This window comes from Pseudopipra pipra, chromosome 2, assembly GCF_036250125.1.
Source record: "Pseudopipra pipra isolate bDixPip1 chromosome 2, bDixPip1.hap1, whole genome shotgun sequence".
Lineage (NCBI taxonomy): Eukaryota > Metazoa > Chordata > Aves > Passeriformes > Pipridae > Pseudopipra > Pseudopipra pipra.
Genome location: NC_087550.1, coordinates 60,645,394 through 60,665,387, shown reverse-complemented (window position 1 = coordinate 60,665,387; position 19,994 = coordinate 60,645,394). Strand labels below are relative to the sequence as shown.

The window sequence follows — 19,994 nt, the reverse complement described above, 5'->3', positions numbered from 1 at the left end:
GCTTTCCTGCTTTGCGATTTTTCATTCTGCATCTTGTTTAGATAAGGGGGATTAATGAGAACTGCCTGTAGTCAGCTGAACTGCCTTTCTGGCAGAGGCTCATGAGGAAACTGTGGAGATCAGTAAACAGAGCTGAAAATGCGGGTGGCCATGAGCTGCCTTTTTTTTTTCTTCATCTTCATATGTAAAGGAAATAAGAAGTGCATCAGTCAGCCCCGTCGGACAGGGGAGATATTTCACAGGAAATAACAGGCAGCTTCAGACTCATTTTTCTCTTGCAGAAGACTGTGCCCAGGTACTTTGAAAAATAGATGCTTCAGGCTAATTTGTGTTTCCTTTGGGTACACTGAGGTATAGTTCATGCATAAAAGCATAAAGGAGAGGCTGAAGAAGCCTAGACCTTGTTTGTTTGCATAATTGTATATGTTCCTGTTTTGGAGGACAGTGGATGACAGAAAGTTCAAGTTTTCTGAAAGAACAGGTATGGGATTTCTTTTTGGTGATGAGCAGCTGCCAGCATAATCCAGAGCAAAGGGGTCCTTTTCCATATATTCATTTGGAAGGATGTAAAGCAGCAGAGTACCTGAAGGACTGCAATGCCAGGGCGATATCTTTCACTACCACAGAAGGTGTCTTCTCAGCATTGTTTTCATTTTCCTCACCCCTGTGTACCACTTCTTGCAACCACAGACTCTCCTTTAGCTGCAGACCGGGCTCAAGTACATCTCATGCTGTGTCCCACCAGGAGAACTTCCACAGAGAGAGAACATGGCAGAAAAACCATTGCTGGTGGCATACCTGAGAAGAGTTGCCAATTGGCAAAATAGATGGGAAGGGAGTGTTATCACAGCTTGTTTGCTCTGTATGGCTGAGAGCTTCCCGGGATGTTTGCAGTGTCTGTAGGCTGAGGAAGAGGAACTCTGTGTCTCCAAGGAATGTGAGCCTACTGTCTCAGGAGCTGAGGAGTGAGGCCCAAACATGACTCCAGAGAAAACCATCTTGCTAAAAAGGACTTCCTATTTTGGGTAGTGTGCATCAGATCAAGACGCACGTGCATAGTGAGCAAGAGGAGCCCAGCATGTGAATCATCATCAGTGACCATGGCTTGGGGCCAGCTCCAAGTGGCTGAAGTCTGTCCTTGCTGAGGTATCACACATTTTGGGATGGTCAGGAGCAGATGCACATTTCTGGGAACACTGGGATGGTCATTTCCACACCCATGACCTTAATGCCTGCCTGGTGACCTGCCATTACACTCTCACAGTGACGGATGTGGTGACACACTCCAGGAAGACCTCATCATGGTGATCCGCTGCTGCCAGCCCTCCAGCCCTGCCACTCACACTGGGCTGCTCTTGCCACCTCAGAAGTCATCACACAGCCTAAATACTCCTGCCACGTGACAAGGACAGTCAGAGCATTCCAGCTACTGCAGCTTGGCTAACCTAGAGCAGACCCAGTGGCTGATAGCCTCAGCTGGAAAGGGCCAGCAAGGGAGGACAGCATGTGAATCATGCCACCCTCTCTTCCCATTGCCTCTCTTCCTAGGGGCTAATCAGATTGATCCTGTTTTGACAACCTTTTTGTTACACATGACAGGTTGCAGAACTGCAGCAGCCAGGAGAAAAACAGCTCTCTATCATTTTCTGCTGATGGCTAATATCAGTTGACTTTCAGCCATTCACTCTGCTACTCTGGGTTTTACTGGATATTTACTCATACCATATTCCTTTCTCCTTGGGTTTGTACCATGGAGGTGACTGGAGCAGTTTGCAGGTGCAGGTACCAGAGAACACTACAACCCAGTCCTGCACAAACTGCTGCTCCAGCTCTACTACCCTTGCCAGATTGGCTGATGTGGTTGTAGGACTAGCCCACAATCACCTGTCCGCCTATTCTTAAACACTGTTTTCCTTTTGACTGATTGAACAACAACCATGTATAATTTCTGGATTTTTTTTGATGGTAATATTGATTTTTCAAAAAATTATTTTTATTCAGAGATTTTATTGAATGCTTTGGGAACCCATCAGTTCAGTTATGGCTGTTTGGTTTAGTCCTTTCACTCACTTCTGTATCTTACCTCATGGCTTTAAGGAGTAATATCTCAACAGACCACTTCCCTATGTACTTTAATTTATTCCACCAAAAAAGATTTTTTACCTTGTGACCTACTCCCACTTTCTTTTTCATTCTCCTATCTTTTTTTCTGCATTTTTACTGGAAGAAGATACACATTAAAGTGATAGAATTCAATAGAGCTTTGGAAGAGTCTGTCTTGAATTATGTCTGTTCAGTACTTACATTAACAAATCAGATGAGAAAAAACACACATTCAATTTGGAGATCAAACTGATGGGAAATACTTCGAAGGAAAGAGTTAACATTCGAAATTACCTTAACAAATTGAAGAAATGGTCTGAAAAGAAAAATCCTTATGGTATTCAGCAGGTACAAAAGGTACTGTACTGTACTGTACTCTGTCTAGACTACTCAACTATATGATTATTCAGTGGCATAAAATCAGCTGATAGCAGTTTTGGAGAGGACCGTATGACTGTACTGAGATAAACATGTTAATGAAGAGGAGGGAAAACCTCTGGAAGGTCTGGGAAAATCATGCAATATCTGCTGCTGGAGAGCTTTAAGAAGGGGCCAGGCATGCATCTATGAGAAATGATCCTGACAAGGAGGGTCCTGCTATGGGCAGATGAATAACCTGGATTTCTTGAGGCCCCCTCCTGGTCTTGGTCCGCTTCCTGCCCAGACATGAACCTGCATCTTCTGCTATTACCTCTATCCTGTATGTCTCCCACAATCTGACCTCAGCCCACACTTGCTTACCCTTTTGCAGGAACATGTTTGCCAGCTTCTAGCAGATCACTGGAATCCACTTTCGATTTTCTGTCTCGTCTTTCTCTTGTCACTTTCCTCCTTGTCTTTTTCCCTTTCTTTCCCCCTGCACTTTACTTCTTCCCACTCACTGCAAACCTCCATCCTATCCCAGGCCTGACACTCAGCCTTGCCCCTCTCTACAAACAGATCCCACAGGGGCTGGCAAATGCCACCTTTCATGGTATAGCTTATATGAAGGAGATGGATCAGAAATCACTACTCCCAGGTCTCTGAATCATTCCTCCAGACTGTTTGCCTATTCACCCCTGCTTTGATTACATTTGGTTAAGACTTGGTAGCTCTCTTTCCCAGCTCCTGAGGATATGTCTTTGCTTGTTTTTGGAGAGGGCTTTGCTTCTAACCAGGCCAGATGGACTGTATGTTTTAACCCAATCTCTGCTCTATTTATCTCATCTTTTAGGATTTTCTCTGTGCCTTTCTTTTTTTTTTTTAAACACATCTCACACGTGCTTCCAACCCAGACCAAACCCAAAAGGCTTCAATTCTGAGAAGTGTTTTTGAGCACACAATGCTGAAGGACTGGATTTAAAATTAAGCCAAATGAGCAAACATGTCCATAAAAGGAGAGCACAGTGGGCCAAGACTGTGTGTAGACTTGCAAATCTGCCCTGGGATTTTGATTTCAGTAACAAACCCATCTGAGATTTGCTCTCACAGTTTACACTCTCCTCCGAAAACAAGCCTATGGAGAGTGTGATGCAGCAGTTACCATAGCAGCCAGCACCAGAAGAATCCATTAAGTGATCACAGTCCCAGCTCAAAGTGAATTACCAGACAGCAGGTGAACTTTTGCACCTTAAAAAATGTCTCTTGAGGAAAATATGTTGTCGTGCACAGTGGAACAAGAGAATGCCGTTCAGTTGCACTGACTCGCTGCTACATTGTTATCCTTAATTATATCTGTGCTGATTTTTAAAAAGTACTGCACAGGCTTTTCCTTTTTCCTGTCAGGTGTTTCTTGTAATTTATTTTTTTTCCTGAAGGACAAGACAGACTAGCTCAGTCAATAACTACTAATGAAATGTGCTTCAGGCCTCCCTTCTTTCTGCCACAGTTAGATTGTCAGCTGTCCCAGGAGAGAGGCTATTATCTGCGTGGGTGTGGAAAATGATCTATCACTGTTAATAATTTCTATTATCATAGCAGGTAGCACTCCAAACATATCAACACCTCATTATAACACAGTTTTTCACACATGGGAAGCTGATGGTCCTCTTGGATGCTCAGACATAAGAAGTATAGAAATGGAGCTGGGAGGTGGAAAGAGGACAGATCCTGGTGGGTTCATAAGAGCACAGGAAAACACACTATTCCTTCATAAACAGAGCTCCTTAGATAGCCAGAAGCTTGTACTGCTAGTATGTGATTGGGAGGAGCCAGTCCAGCACACAGGCTCCAGATCCAGACCTTGCATAATATCTCTTTTTTGTCTCTGTACCATACAACTCTGCCTTATTATAACAGCAAGTGAGGACAAGTGTGCAAATACCTTTCTCGAAAGCAAAGTGCAGCTGTGGATATCAACATCTTGACCCACAAAGGACAACTTTGGGCTTGCAGTGGCAGAAGGCTCAAGCTAAATTAGCAGAGTGGTTATTTAACCCACCCTTGATGCTCTTCCAGAAAGTTACCTGAAGCCTTTAAAACTTTCCACATTATGACCAACACAATAGCCACATGAAGAGCTACTAAAAACTTCCTGTGAAAGAAGGTAATGAGAAAACTGTAGTGTCTGGGAAAACCAAAACAAACAAATGAACTAACAGACCCCAGCCTTCCCGGGAACTTGAGTTGAACTTGAACTCCATGAGGTATCATTTGTTTCCTGTTTGCTACCAAAGTACAATGAGGTTTATATTCAGGCCCCACCTTTTAGTCTCTGGCTCTAAAAATATAACAATGAACTTGTGACACAAAAGCTCTGTCTCCTGAAGAGGCAGAATTTAGATCTAGCTGCAAAGCACAAATTCTCCTGTCTTTAAGGCAGAACTAATTTTGAGTAGGTGGTTTTTTTGTTTTGGTTTTTTGTTTGTTTGTTTGGGTTTTTTGTTTGGTTTTTTTTGTTTGTTTTTGGTTTTTTTTTGGTTGGTTGGTTTTGGTTTGGTTTGGGGGGGGGGGGTCATTTTTTTAAATCTTTCTATTTTTAGGTTACCAGACTTGGGAGAATTTTATTAGGATTAGGCCAGACTTACACAACTGTTTAAATTGTTAAGTTTGTCATGACTATAATCATTTTAATGCACTTATCTCTGTGGTTACCTCTATGCCATTCTCTGAGGTGCCTGAGCTGATACATGGCTGAGAGGGAACACTGGGCTACCTGAGTGGGAATATACATGGATGTCTAATCTATAAATCTTCTTATTTCCTTGAAAGTGTTGAGTTTCAGCTCCATGGATAAGAAAAGTAGGTGAATACTTACATTTAGTCCATGCTCAGATGCCACCAATTTGACTACTTGATGGTCTTCAGACAGCTCTTACTTTCACATAAGAAAAACATAAGGTGACAGTGTGAGAAATACAGTAGGGTGAGGGCAAAATGACTTTTTGGGAGACAATTCATGCCTTGATTTTAATTCCATCTGAAAATTTACTCTTAAATCTATTGCTGCTTCATACTGAACTTTCATTCCTTCTGGGAAACCCACCACTCATGTCTACGGGGAGTTAGACCAGATGCATTCTCAGTTTCTCAGCAATGGATTAAAACTGGTGTTCGTGTGACTCTGACTTACTGGTTGCATCTCCTGTTTCCAGAGTTTACTGCTTTGTTCTCCCTGTTTTTTCTTGAAGCATTTCTGCTCCCCCCTTTCCCTGTTTAAGTTATTTTTTTCCTGTCATTCCTAAAGGAGTTATATTCCTAGTGGTTATTGGAATAGTTGGATGTGGTTTTGCTGATTTGATGGAGCACCTCGAGAAATTATTATTTCTTTATTATAATTTTACAAGAACCAGAGTCTCTTTACAGCCTCATGTCACTCCATGGTTTTCCTGGGAGATGCCTGACCATGGGCCCTCCTTTTGCCTGCACAGGAGTAGCTCTCCAACAGCTAGTCCTCATAGAAAGATATTTTGAGTGATTCCCCACACCATTGTACAAGGGGCTGTGAGAGACAGAGCATTTCCAGCTGGGAGACACAAGTGCTGTTGTATGAGAGGGGGAGCACCGGAGCACTGCTGCCAAAGGGTCACACCATGGAAGCCTAGGGGTTTTATCTGTGAAAGGAGAGAATCACTCTGTCCCTTTCCATCCAGTAGATCCATAAAACTCTTAAAGGGAGCCACTTGGCTCTCAGACTTGTCTGCAGCTCTTCTCAGCTTTGTAAGATTCCTGAGTACAGCAGTTATCAAGAGCCTGGACTAGACCAGCAGAGATATTACATGATATGGCTGGATAGCAAAGAGTTTGCGTGGTACAGATAAAAAGTAAAGAAGATGCATGGTATGACTGGATAGTAAAGACATCATAAGAATTAAAGGATCCAATAACAGCACCAGAGTAGCAGCAGGGACTTTTGCTTATTTGCAGTATGGCTGGTGTTACTCATGTACCTGCTTACCCCAGCAGGTACAAAGTGTCCCCATGAGGTTTGTGCATCTTACTGAGATGAAGTTTTAAGACCTGAAAGAGATTCTACTGAATCCAGCATTTGTGTAAGAGACAGAAATGTGAATACGTGAATATTTTAATCAGCTGTATCTGTTAAAACTAGCTTATTCTCAGAGCCAATTTCTCAGAACAGTCTGGAGCCCTTTCTAGACCACCTGAGTACTCCAGTAGTCCTGAGATGATGACGGTCTGACTTGCTTCAATATGTCCCAGCAGCAGTGTGAAGAGCAGAATATACCTGACAACTCATTTACATCCAGTACCTCACAAGATTTTTTCAAGCACTGATTAAATAAAGATCCTTTTTGTCCTGGAAGGCTCATAAAGATGCAAAACTCATAAACAGATCTAGATAACATTGGAGTTAGTTATCCTCAACCTGCCAGTACCTTGTGTTCCCCATTGGGAAAGCTAAGGGTAAGGAGTCCATCAAAGAGGAGCCCATCAAAGAGGAGCCCATCAAAGAGGAGTCCATCAAAGACAGGGTGACAATGGCTTGACACCTGCTTACCTCCCTGAAATTAGTGGTTATGTGTGGCAAAGGAGACCTGGCCAGAAAAAGAAAAAATGTGGTCTGTATGAGGAATAAGCATGCAGCAGGACCTCCCACGCAGGGCTCTCTCACTGCTTCGCCACTGTGATGTCCAGGGACATGGGGTACTCCTTTCTGGGTTTGAGAACTGATGAGGAGAAATGGGCAGAGATTGATGGTGAAGGTGGCCTTGGGTGTGGTTAAACTGGGAACAGTGACCAGCTATACTGCTGTAATACAGCTCTCAAACACGTGCGTGCATACAAAATCAGAGTAACCGTCCTGAACTGCCATGCACTCTGTATTAGTGGATCTTTGAAAAGCAGTGAAGTCACAGTAATTCAAAATGGCTGTGTCGAGCACTGGCACATCAGTTTTTCCCTTTTCTACTTCAGTCTTGACATTTTCCCCCTTAGAAACTCCCCAAACTCTTTCAAACAGAAAAATTCACAACCATCTGCAAAAGGCAGTATGTGATGGGAGCACAAGAGTAACTGCATTTGCTTGTAAACAAAATACCAATTCAAAAGTTTAGTTGCCTCAGTAGGTGTTGTATATTTGTGTAAGGGTGTCTTGCAGCATGTTTGGACAGCTGCTGCTATTAAAATTTTTTGCCAAGTAAATTAAAAAAAGCTGCCTTCTAACTGTCATTTTCACAAATGAAATTTCACAAGGAAATTTGAAAGTACTTCAATGCAAAACTGAAATCTTTTTTGAGTTATTTTCAAAACATCTTAAACCTTTGAATAGCATGTTCATTTTTACCCTATATATTTGCCTCAAAGTAATACGGACAGTAAATATATTAATGATATACAGTTTATGGTTGCATGCACATATGTCCGAAAATGTTTTCTATCTTTGATATGATATTCAATAATATTAAATTTACTATAAAATTATAAAATTATAAATCATAACGGCAAAGATAGATGAAGAATATTTGCTGCCAAATTTGGCACAACGCAAGCTTAATTCTCTCCTGCTAAACAGCAACAGCTGATTTGGGACATATTCATGGGTAAGAAAGATCTCTTCAAGACCTGTACCACTTGTGCAACGTGAAGTGTAGACTTAATTCCATTGGAAGCCCAGGGGCCTTTGCACTGGGGGTGGAGGCGGATAGTGCAGGAACACACCCCCCTGGAGCTTTTTTCCATTGTGTCACTCAAGTGATTCCCTAAGGGAACAACATTTATTCCTACATTTTCCAAATGCGCATAATATTGTTCTTTCTGTTTTCCTTTCGAGTCTTTGTCACCAGTTACAGTTCCAGAATACAGGGCAGGAATGGGAGGAGGTGAGACTGAAGCTAGAGGTATTTGAAAGCATATTGCTTTAAATCTTTGCACGTTGAAAAAGAGAAGAAATACCACCCCGGGTTCATCTCTAGACTAGAGTGGGTGAGGCCAACTGTCTTTGTGTTGCAAGGATTTTTCTTCTGACTCCAAACTGAATATTTTTTGCAATAAACTGTTTTGGTTTTTTCCAGGTTCAACTATACTCCAAGAATTCCCTCCCACAGGAGTGTAATGCAGAAGCTCAGAAGAAACCCACCCTGAAGAACAGTTTGAGATTTTTTAACCTTGCAGACACTCAGTGGTGGGAAGGTTGCTACGTACCATCCTGTACCATACATCCGCTACTGGGATGCTATTCCCAGTCAGGAACATTGCAAGCTCTTTGTTGGTCATATTAAAGCTGCTTTGGAGACCAACACTCTGTATGACACATTTGCTTAAGAGAGTTGTGTTCATGCAGTCTGAGCACAGGACCAGATGCCATGCAGTCCATGCAGGGGACCATTTTGGGTTCTGGCACTCATTTCCTATATACACTTTGATCAAGTTATTTGCAGTTTCTCCCAGTTTCATCAGATGTAGAATTGCATTTGTGATGTGTGCTGACAACTCTTTGTCCTCTGTGGAGGGGATGAGATGTTTTGTTCAATCTCTTAAATAAAAAACACCATGAACAGGAGGATATAGGGCTGAAATATGTTTCTTAAAGAATATAATCAAGCTGATCTAGATCTGAATCTGAGGAGAAACTTCTTTTGGCAGTAATTCTACTTAATCTATAAATAGCTCTTTAGATTGCCAGATAATCTTTGTAATTTATAACCCTGTTGGCCTGAACAAGAAACAAAATGTAGTCTTCAGAATGGAAGAGAATAAAATAAAATGTCAATGTAACTGACATGACCTTAGACCCAGGTGGTGATTTCTGCTTTATGATCCACCAAACTAGTTTACCATGTGGTCAAAATTTCATTAAACATTTCTGCAGTCCTCATGTGTACAGTAAGCCATTCTTCTTCCAAGGGAAGCAGCTCATCCTTTGGAGATGTTTGTATTGCTATAACCATGGCAACCAGGAAAGATGAAAGTCAGAATACAAAGAAAAAACCAAAACCATTAGCTGAAGTATGGATAGGCAGTGAGACTGTAAAACCATGCATGGACTTTTAAAGGAAATGACTGTTCTGTATTAAAGAAACATAGCAGAATTACAGGTCATCATCATCATCATCATCATCATCACCATGGCCAGGCTTCGCGAACGAAGATTTGGGAAAGGCTCTACCCACGTTTGTTACAAGCGCGCTGGTGGCTAAAAAAGCCAATATGAGATAGACATGTCCGATTGCAAAAGGCACAGCAGAAAGATTCCTTAGGTGGTATATTCTGCAAGGCACGATTCTTTCTGCATTATGTTTTCTCCTCAAGAGTGATCCTGCTGCGTTCTCAAAAGCATCAGTAGCGTTAGTGTCTCTCCAGACCTCCCGATTGGAGGCCAGAGTAGACCAGTTATGTTGATCAATATGACCAAATTACAGGTACCATAGTCCAAAAATAGCACTCCTGGCTTCACTAAGTACAATGGCTCTTATAAACCCCATTAGAACAGATATCAGGAATGGAGGATTGTCCCTCTGACAGGAGGGAGAATCCATGTTCCATCCTGCTTCAAAGGGGAATGTGTCCCACAGCACAGACTGCTTCCAAGCAAGAACATTTGTGGTCCCACTTTTGACATGGGTTTTATGAAACAGAGCTATGATCACCTGTGATGCTCGCTCTGCCTGAGTGGGGCCATGAAAATGAGACTTCAAATAAACCCTAAAACCTGGGCCCCAAATAAGACACTTTGGATCCTATTCCAGTAGACTTGGTTGAGACTCATTGTCTAACTCAGCTTGAAAGAACTTCCTTGGTCAGCTAGGATTTGGTGTCATCCTACACTAAGAGTACCTTTGCCCAGATGCTTAAATTGGTAGAACAAATCCATAAAATTCCATAAAAATTATTTTCAGGAGAATGGATAAACCTATATTTTCCACAGACTAGAAGTCTGGTTATTGAAAAGTAGCTAGAAAAGCTACACATTTCCAACAGCTATATTCCCGCAAGGCATAGTTTGGCCTTAGATTTGAACTATGAGTCTCTGTCTAAAATTAAACTAAGTCTGGCTCAAAACATTGCCTTCTCACTTGTTCCTAAGTTCCACCACAAATGAGTCTGGCAGAAAAGGTAATTTGAAGACAGTTCTGAAATCCATTTGCAAACCTCAGCGTAGGCAAATATTACCTCTTTTACCATCCTGTTTGAGGGAAGAAGATTTGCTTAAATCAGTCTAAAATATTGCTTCATCTCATAAAGGGAAGACTGTGCAACACAGGCTGCTTTACTACTAAACAGAAAATTCAGTGAGATTCTTCCAGGTCCTCCTCTTTACTTATTTGTCATAGGCTAATAAAGAGAGGGTTTTTTCCCTTGGAGAATTTAGGGATTAGATAAACAAAGCACAACGCCACTGAGTCAGATGAGGACTTGCTTGTTAAATATTAACAAGCACTCAGCCTTTTCAAGTGTCTGCTTACCGATACCTCTGCTACAGGCTTCAGGGTTTGTTTTTGCAAGTTTTTTGCACATTACATTAAGCAAGCCTGTTTGTGTGTGAACACTAGAGTCAGACTCCTTTGGCTCTCTCCTGGTACCTGATGGAAGGTGAGTTATTCATGGGAAGGAGAAAAGGGGTTTTTGTTGTTGTTTGTTTTTTTTCTTCCTGAATGCATCCACCAGGGTAGGCAGGAAGAGTCACCCAGACTCCCACTTATCCAGTTTATGCTATATGGGGCAGCAACACCTACTATGTAACCTGCTGGTGCCAGCATCCCATGCTGTGCCCAGCACACAGGACATGCAAACCTATTTTAACTCCAAGGTGGGGGTGTCCTGATTTCAAATGCAAGGTATTGACAAAGGGCTCAGATACCCCCAAACCTTCCACAGCCTTTCTTTAGACCTAACACCTAAGGTCAGCTTCACCTACGTGCATGCGAAGACGCAGTAACTGGTCACAGACAAAAGGCTTAACTTCAAATCCAACTCATGGCGCTTTTTGGATTACTCCCCAATGGACTGTTTCTCTGTGTGTCCTCCTGCAGAACAGAAGCTTTGGTCTCCATACACAACCCATAAAAACAGAGAAGGTAAAAGAGAAACAAATTATGTCAGAATAGCTGAAGGCTTAATGGGAGCACAAATGAGGCAAAAGTCACTATATTTGCATTTGTTTTCATTAGTTCTCAGATTTACAAGAAACCCAGCAAAATGTAATTCGATAGTAAACCCAGTTAGTTACAGTATCCAAGCAGAGTGAAAGTCCCCTCGAATTGGATGAAACTTGATGCTGCCAGCATACTGCTGAATCCCCTCCGGTGCATTTCCAAATCACATTCCTCCTTTACTCTGCTGAGTGCTGCCCAAAGAATCAACAGTAAATCAAGTAGACTGCAATATACTTCTTTTTTATAATGCATCTATAAATTTCATGGAACTATGGATTTCTTCTTATGAAATTTAATTTGAGTCACTTGGGGAAACATTTCCATATTGAAAGGAGCTCCCGGCTTTCACTGTACTTATACTTTGTTCTTACTGAATTGCACATGATGTGATTTAAAGGGACACAGTCAAGGTAAAGCCTGCCTGCACAAAAGCAATTGAGTCCATTTCCACTTGGCAGATAAAAAGCAGACAGCTGCTGAGCTTAGCAATCTCATCTCCACCAGCCACTTGAGGATGGGCAGAGTGAACACAGGCTTGTGAGTGATGCTGGCTTTTCTGCCTCCAAGATTGCTGTGTCATGGGAAGGACAAGGCAATAGCTTGGCCATCATTTCCAGCAGGCTGACTCATGGAGAGATCTGCCGCTGACCTCTCTCCATCCCAAGGAGCACCAGCACTAACCTCTGCATTCCCATCTCTGGATTTCTGTGAATAGGGCTTTTTGAAAATGTGTGGGTCTGAATAAAATAATGGGTGCACAGCGTAAATTGGGTAGGACCTTCACAGCACCAAAACTGATGAGAAACAGCTTTTTTTTTTTTTTTTTTTTTTTTTTTTTTTTTTTTTAAATAAGACCATTCCATATGATTACTGGATTCCCCAAGCATTTTCTGACAAGCTCTGCTCCCATGCTGTTTTCTAATACACACAGTCTAGGTGCAAATGAGTCAAATTTTGCTGTTAGCAAAACAGAGAGAAGATGGTAGTGTGACAGTTTTGAGCTTATGGCTCATAAATTAATATCACACAGTCTGCAAAAAGTAGTTAAGAAATGTGGCTGGACTGCCAATGGAATGCAGTTCAGTGTGCATAAATTCAACACGAAATGTTAAGAGGGCAAAAAATTAGAAATTACTGGAAACATCAGAATTGGAGAATGAAAAGGGGATACAAAGTAGGAAGTAGGACAGAGGCTTATATTTAAAAGTCACTGAAAGAAAATAAATTCAGGAAAAATCCCTCAGTTAGGCTTGAATATCAATCCAGTTTTCTTTAAAGGAAGAAAAAGGCACTACTTGGTTCCTAAAATAAATATAGACATAGATGGTTACTAACGTAACAGAAAAGGAAATCAGAAGTTTGTAAATGCGAGAAGAATAGAATGAGGGAGAAACGGTGGTTAAGAAAAAATTTATCTGGTTTGACCAACTTGATCTCTTGATGTGTCTGTCTTTATGGTGGTTGGTCCTGTCTCTGCACATGGACATATATCACAGCTCACAGCTTTCTGAGACCAAAGGTAACATGCCAGAAGTTTCCCAAAACACCCTCTAAGGCCTGAGGTTGCTGCTGTTGTTGCATATCGATGGCAAAGACTTCACAAAGCTTGTCACACTGTCTGGTACCTGCTCTGCAAGCAGAACCACTGAACAGAGATGCTGTTTCACATGAAAGTATTTAAATATCATTATGCACAGATGTAAATTGAGGGGTCTCTGGGGAACACACTGACCTGAGCCAGTTTTCCAGTCCTGAGAAATATAGGCATTGAATCCTATAGTGACAGGATGGAAGCAGAGCCCACAGGAACCTGGGGCAAAGAGGAGGGCGAGCAGGAGACAGCCATGACTTGGGCTGAACAGGAGACCTCAATTTCTGTCATTGCACAGAGACCAAACCAGCTGCACTCTGTGGCTCACAGAAAGTGATGAAGTCCAAGAGCAGCTGGTGGAGAAAACGGTTTGAATCTCCTTCCTCACACTTTTCTACATGAAGCCCTAAGGAATAAGGCATCATCAGGAAAGGCACTGCAAAGAAAAAGGTTAAAGTAATACAGCAGTTACCTTGACTGGCTTTTCTAAGAACTGGTTAGAGAATAGTTCTTAAAAAAATCTCTCCGAAGAAATTTTTGGGAGAGTTTGCTAGTGTCACAATAGCGTCATGAGGAAGATAGTTGCCTCTGGTCTTTTATCCTTCTCTTATCACCCAACTGAAAGTTAGATTCCAGTGCAATTCTTTCTGATTTCTCACCACCGAGAAAGCTCTACTGTGCTTTTTGCAACCGTCTTCATAAATAGGTTATCACAAGAAATTGGTGAGCTGCCTTCATGAACATCCTAGAAATGATTTTGTATAGCCCCTGTGATAAGTGTCACACAGTCTAGGAATACCTAATCCAGAAAATGTCTTGAGATCCCTTCCAATGTTCCATTCCCTGGTTCGTGCGAAAAAATGGCACGCATCCACATACCTGAAAATATGTCCAGCTACCTACAGAGTCTTTTTCTTTTTTCCAAGAAGGGCTTGACTATTTTTATTTTATGAACATTTCCAATATTTTATTATTACTTTCTAAAAATCTAGTTAAAAACAGAGAAATATGGTTTCTATGAAGCAGATATGGGATTGCCAGTACAACCTTGCTTTGACACAGTTTTGTGTATCTGGAATTATTCGCTAAGTAAAAGAATTTTACTGTTATACAACACATTAAATATTCCCTTAAGAAACCCTTTAACCAAGGAAATGCATTTGTCTCAGGGTGGAATTGGTTTATGGGCTAAATCATCATACATGTTAACTAGAGTTTAAAGTGGCAAAGATTTGTAACACACAGAACATTGTTTATAACTGGTAGAGCTGGCTTACGGCTTGCTCTGGGTCATAGATTATCCTTCCACCTACCTAACATCTGTGCATCTATTGCTTGCATGCTGGTTAAATATTATTTGAAAGTATTGCAGCATAAATAAAATTAGCAGTGGGTGAAATGAAATGAATATAAATGGGCTTCTCAGTTTCAAATCCTAACAGTACTTTAAAAGGATTTTAACAAAAACTACTCGATATTGTGTTTTCTCACAGGAGTGGGATTCACAGGTCATACTCAAATGAAGGGATCCACCTAGCTAATTTTGTGACTTTCCACTTCTGACTTAGTATTTATATCATTGGCAGAAGAGATAATTGAAAAATGTCTCAATGTTGAATGTGTTAATTAACATAATGCCAATATGACCACCTGGGCGGTGGCAGAGGTTCTGGTCCTTTCTGCAAATTACCGCTGAAGTTCCTGGGAACCTGGAGGTATGAGTAGGTCAGAAACAAACCGTAAACTCCACAGCAGTTTTCTTTATCATTCAGGAAGTCTGCTTCTAAACTGTACAAAAGCAAGCCCTGAGCCTGTTGTTTATGTTCCTTTCCTTTCCACGGCATAAAGGCTTTCAGTGCACATGTTCCTTTCTGCTCTGGACGCAGTGGTGTTATGAGTGTTTACAAGTGGGCTTCCTTAGTATGCATGCTGCAGCACCCAGCACAACTCCCAGATTTTTGTATTGCAATACAATCCACACGTAGCTGACTTCAGAGAAGTCTTGTATGTCCTTCCATCTTGCGGCTCTCCCAGGTCTGCAATGGAAGCAGCTCTCACTGTGTGTAAAGAACTGGCAAGATCAAGGTGGGAGGCAACATTTCTCTCAGGCCTGCCACGATTGTCTTTCCAAAAAGATTTTAGGCAGCCATGCCATGCCATGCCTGCACTTCCTGTGTGCAGTGATCTGATGCACACTTTCATTAAATGCCAAAGCATGATTGCAGACAATAGGTGAGGTGACCACTTCCCTGCAGACAGGCTGGTCACTGTCTCAGGGCTTCCCCTCATAGCACATGGATCGTTCTCTCAGAGAACCTCAAGAGATTGTCAAAACAGGGTCAGCAGCAAATTCAAACCAGAAATGTAACAACTTGATTGTTCTGCCAATCATCATGAGAGGAGACTCCTCTGGGGCTTTCTGCTATGGAGAGGAATGGCTGTGGAAATGTTTGTGAGAAAGAGGAGGCAGGAAGGAGATATGGCCCATTTTAGGAAGAGAGATAAGAAACATTTCAGGCAGTTGAGCCCAAAAAGCTGTAGGGGAGGAAGGAAGAGAACACAGAAATTAATCTTGGGCCATTGAGATAAGAGCCATGGTTTTAGAAAACATAATTTTTATTTATTCTTCAGAGCTCTAAGACTGGGAACAAAATGTGATATATGGTCTTACTCTTCTGACTTTTAATTTCATGCAGTCATTTGCAGTTAGACCAATTGAGTGAAGAAAAGTTGTGCTGCTACTTGCATAATCTTGTAACTCTGCCCAGGATAGGTACAAATGGAAAGCACATGAGGTACAAGAAAGAAAGAAGTCAAGTCTACATAATACAAACTGCTCTTGAGGAAAACCACACACACAGATTAAGCCCAGCTAAGGATTAAATGTAATTTAACCACCACAAAAAACCCCCACACCAAACCAAATCAAATCAAACCAAACCAAACCAAACCAAACCAAACCAAACCAAACCAAACCAAACCAAACCAAACCAAACCAAACCAAACCAAACCAAACCAACAACAAACCCCCCACACCTCTGTCTTTCCACAGGCTGCTTTCTTCAAGTAGAAATTGCTAACCACTTTGTTTGACCTCCACATCACTAGATTTTATTCTACTCAGGCCTGATCTGCCAGGATGCCACCTGAGTCAATGTTCTCAGGATAATCACAAATTCTGACAATGTATTATTTTGAAAGATCTGAAGCACTTGCAGAAATACAACTTGCCACTTGCACCTGCCCAGATCCAGCTTAGGGACATTATTAAAATAATTGCATATCCTTTATGACAATTTTTATGCAAATGTATGAGCATGTAATATCTGCAAATATCAAGAACATTTTTTTGCCCACTCTCTTTGAATGATGCACAATTAGGTCTGCCAGCCTTAGTTTCAACGCTGACCTCACATAATGATTTGCAATTGATAGTGCCTTAATTTTATGTCCCCATACCTTTTTGAGTTAGTGAAAATAAGGAACTGACACCAGCGGTTCACTTATCACCTCACTAACTCCCATTTCAGTGAGAGTTATACATGAGTACCAACCTGGGCTAAGCACCCTCAAAGTCAGGTCTTCAAAGCTCACTGGCAAAGACAGGACTTGCTGGGATACTCAAATGTTTCTACGCTGGGAAGGAACTTCAAAGAGGCTTAAAGTGAGATTTGGTTATCTTTGAGGATCCCCTCTGCTCCTTGCATCCCTATAGAATCTGTTATAGGGTAGACTAGAAGCAACAAAGGGCTTGAACTATACCTATTCCCACCATTTTTGTAACAAGAAGACTCTTTTCCTTCCTGTTGTTCAAAGCCTCATATGGTTTGCTGCAGTAGCTTTCTCCTTTGGTTAAATGGGTGATTAGCAGTACATACAAATGAAGACACATTTTGAAAAGCAATGATTTTTTTCCAGTGGAATTGTTATAATTTTTACCCCTAAAGGAAGTTGCTGGTAATTTTTGGCCATCTTCATAATCAGTAGACAGAGTGCCACCTGCAAATAACTACCTGTTCTGCATAATTAAGTTTTTAACTTTATAGATAGTGACAAAGAGTTTTGTGAAATGCCAGAATGAATTTCATTCTCGTGGGGGAATGGAAATAGGAACACGGAAATATTTGTACCACATTTGAGTACTTTTAAGTGGATGGATGGATAGATAAATCAATAGGCACATAAACAACAACAGACAAAGATACACAGTTCACTGGAGTTTACAGTTCTCTGAAAAAGTAAGTCTTGCGTAATAGCTCTGAGTTTGCACACAACAGCACACTGCACTATTATGTCCTATGCATGTGGCAGGTATATCAGTCCTGAACACAGCAGAGCGCTACAGCATATGAGCCACAAAATCAGAGTTTGCCATTCAGCTTTTTCATCTGGTGGGGCAGCTGCTCATCTGATTGCTGGCAACCATTCCCTGTTTGTCACAGCTAAAATGTTAACAGCAATGGCTTTCCAGATGAATTTGGGAGCATTTTCTGTTTTGAGAGGTGCGGAATTTCTGTGTAATGATTCCTTTGAGGTAGGGGGCTTTACAGATAAAATATCAGTTCTGAAGCCTCAGTAGACCTGTATCCTGTTCCTAGTCACCCTGTGCTAAAGGGATTATGTATTATCCCCACTGCACAGTGATATTTTGCAATTTAGTTCTCTCTTCTTGGGCAATCTCACAAGGGATGGTATGTTGGTTTGCAAGATCCCAAAGATTGCTCCTATATACATAGGTGCTTCCTTTTATTGAAGTATCCATCTGTAATTTCTAATTTTTTTCGACTTCAAACATACTTGCTAAGTAGATAAAATTTACCCACACTAATTTATATAAGATAGACCATCCACAAGCAACTCTACAAGGTCGCTCTGAAAGATTTTATTCACCCAGAAAGAAAATCATGATTTCTCAAACTCTGTTTAAATTGGCCAGTGGAATAGCATGGGGGATACTGCGGGATCGTATTCCTTTGGAAGTGCAGATAAGAGACTTTTCAAACTGTCAGAGTTTTGTCCAGCCCACGCACCCACTGGGGACACCAAACCCTGAAGGGGGTGGGTAGCATATGCCTGTGTCTCATTTCAGCACAGAGTGGGAGCACACACCTCAGAAATGCTCTTGGGTACCCCAATATAGAAATAGATTGAATTTCTTACCAACATCATTCCTTCTCCCTCACACTCATTTCTGTAAGGAGAGACATCTCAAACTCAATAGGAATGTATTTTTTTCTGGTTTGATTTTCTATTAAACAACAGATATGCTGTGGTGCTTGCCTGAGACCTACAGCTACAGACTCACGGGTTAATGTATAACCAGTATATTCCTGAAGTATTTAAGTTGCTATTTCCCTTCACTTCGCCAAGGTAATGAGGTGTTTGATGAAGGGAGTTCAGCTGCAGAACTGCAAATGTACATTCTGTAAGCTAGAGAGAAACCACAACAAGCTCTTGCATTTAATATTCTGATAAATTGGGCATTTCTGCACCTTACAGCAGGCAGTGACACAATGCACCCTTGTTAATCTGAACAGAAAGTCCTCCTTCAGTAATGGAGTCTAGGCCTGTTACAGAAAATTTGATTTGCTTCACTAATTCAAAACACAAAAAAAAATAAATCCAAAGGATGCTCTGGAAGTAGAGGTTATCTGCTGATCTGTTCAGATAAGTGAAGCATAACTCATCAACAATGTGAGGAGGTAATGGAACAAGTTGCTGCCAGTGTGCTGTGCTGGTTAGTTAGATTAAAAGAGCATATCTGGTGATGATTGTTTTCTGTTTTTTGGTTGTTTGGTTTTTTTTTTTTCCCTTTCTGAGAAACATATCAAGAAAGTGTATTAGAACAGTTCAAAATCACTGATGGGTTTTGTTATCTATTGCCTGGTGTCAAATTGCTGATAACTTCAAGACCTTCTTTCTTTTTCAAGACTTTGAACAATCTAATTAAGGTTTCTTGGAAATAAATCAATACTTGATATCACCTCTGAACAGCATACTGGCCAGACATTCTGCCGGCCTTATTGAGACATGGCTTGAAGTCATTGGTGTCAGAGTTTAGGCTCTCACCTTTTTGCTTCTGCGTTTTCTTTGTAGAGAAGATTTTCTTGTTGCAGTTAAAGCTTCATACCTTTCCTTCATGGGGCACAGCTGCTGAATGGCAGCACATAGGCACTCCACTCCAGAGGAGTGTTGTGGTCGACTCTGATTTCGTTAACCCTTGCTGCTGGTCTGGATGGGCGGGGGGCTGCGACAGGTTGACTGCAGTTTTCTAGCCATCTTCAGGAGCAGTTCGTTGCACTTTGTCTCTCCTTTGTCCTTTATTCCCCAGTAGTATACACAGAAAAATGAGAATGCAGTAGACTTTCAAATAGTGTTACTCAGTCAGGAGGGGAAAGGCACTCTGTGAGTTGTTGAGGAGGTTCTACCCAAAGGCAATTATGCCTCTGCTTTTAGTTGCCCCTAGTAAACACTTCTCCAGGATGGGCAGTCATTTTAGTAAAGATTATTTACCTTTTTTTTTAATGATTAATTCAGAACCTGACAAGGCTGAAGTAAATTCTCTGAAGGCTTGAAACTGTTTAGTCTGAATTTTAAGGGAAACAAAATTGCACTTCTGAGCATTTAGCTCACAGGTAAGTCATAGGACTCTTGCTTTGAAATGATGCTGAAATAGAAGGATTTGCTAAAGCCTCCAAAGTCTGGTTTAGTTAAAAAACTAAGAAAGCACAGAGGGCTTGATAGTGATCTCTCTATGCTACTTGGCCCTT

The 19,994-nt window shown here is 41.3% G+C and overlaps 1 long non-coding RNA gene across 1 annotated transcript in view; it reads left to right on the top strand.

The window, feature by feature from the left end:
- Positions 1-19,994, top strand: part of LOC135409750 (uncharacterized) — a 59,077-nt gene that overhangs the window by 19,887 nt on the left and 19,196 nt on the right. The window contains exons 2-4 of the long non-coding RNA XR_010428345.1: positions 4,381-4,727; positions 8,312-8,463; positions 8,553-11,070. This is a non-coding gene — a long non-coding RNA (uncharacterized LOC135409750). The remainder of the gene's footprint in view (positions 1-4,380; positions 4,728-8,311; positions 8,464-8,552; positions 11,071-19,994) is intronic.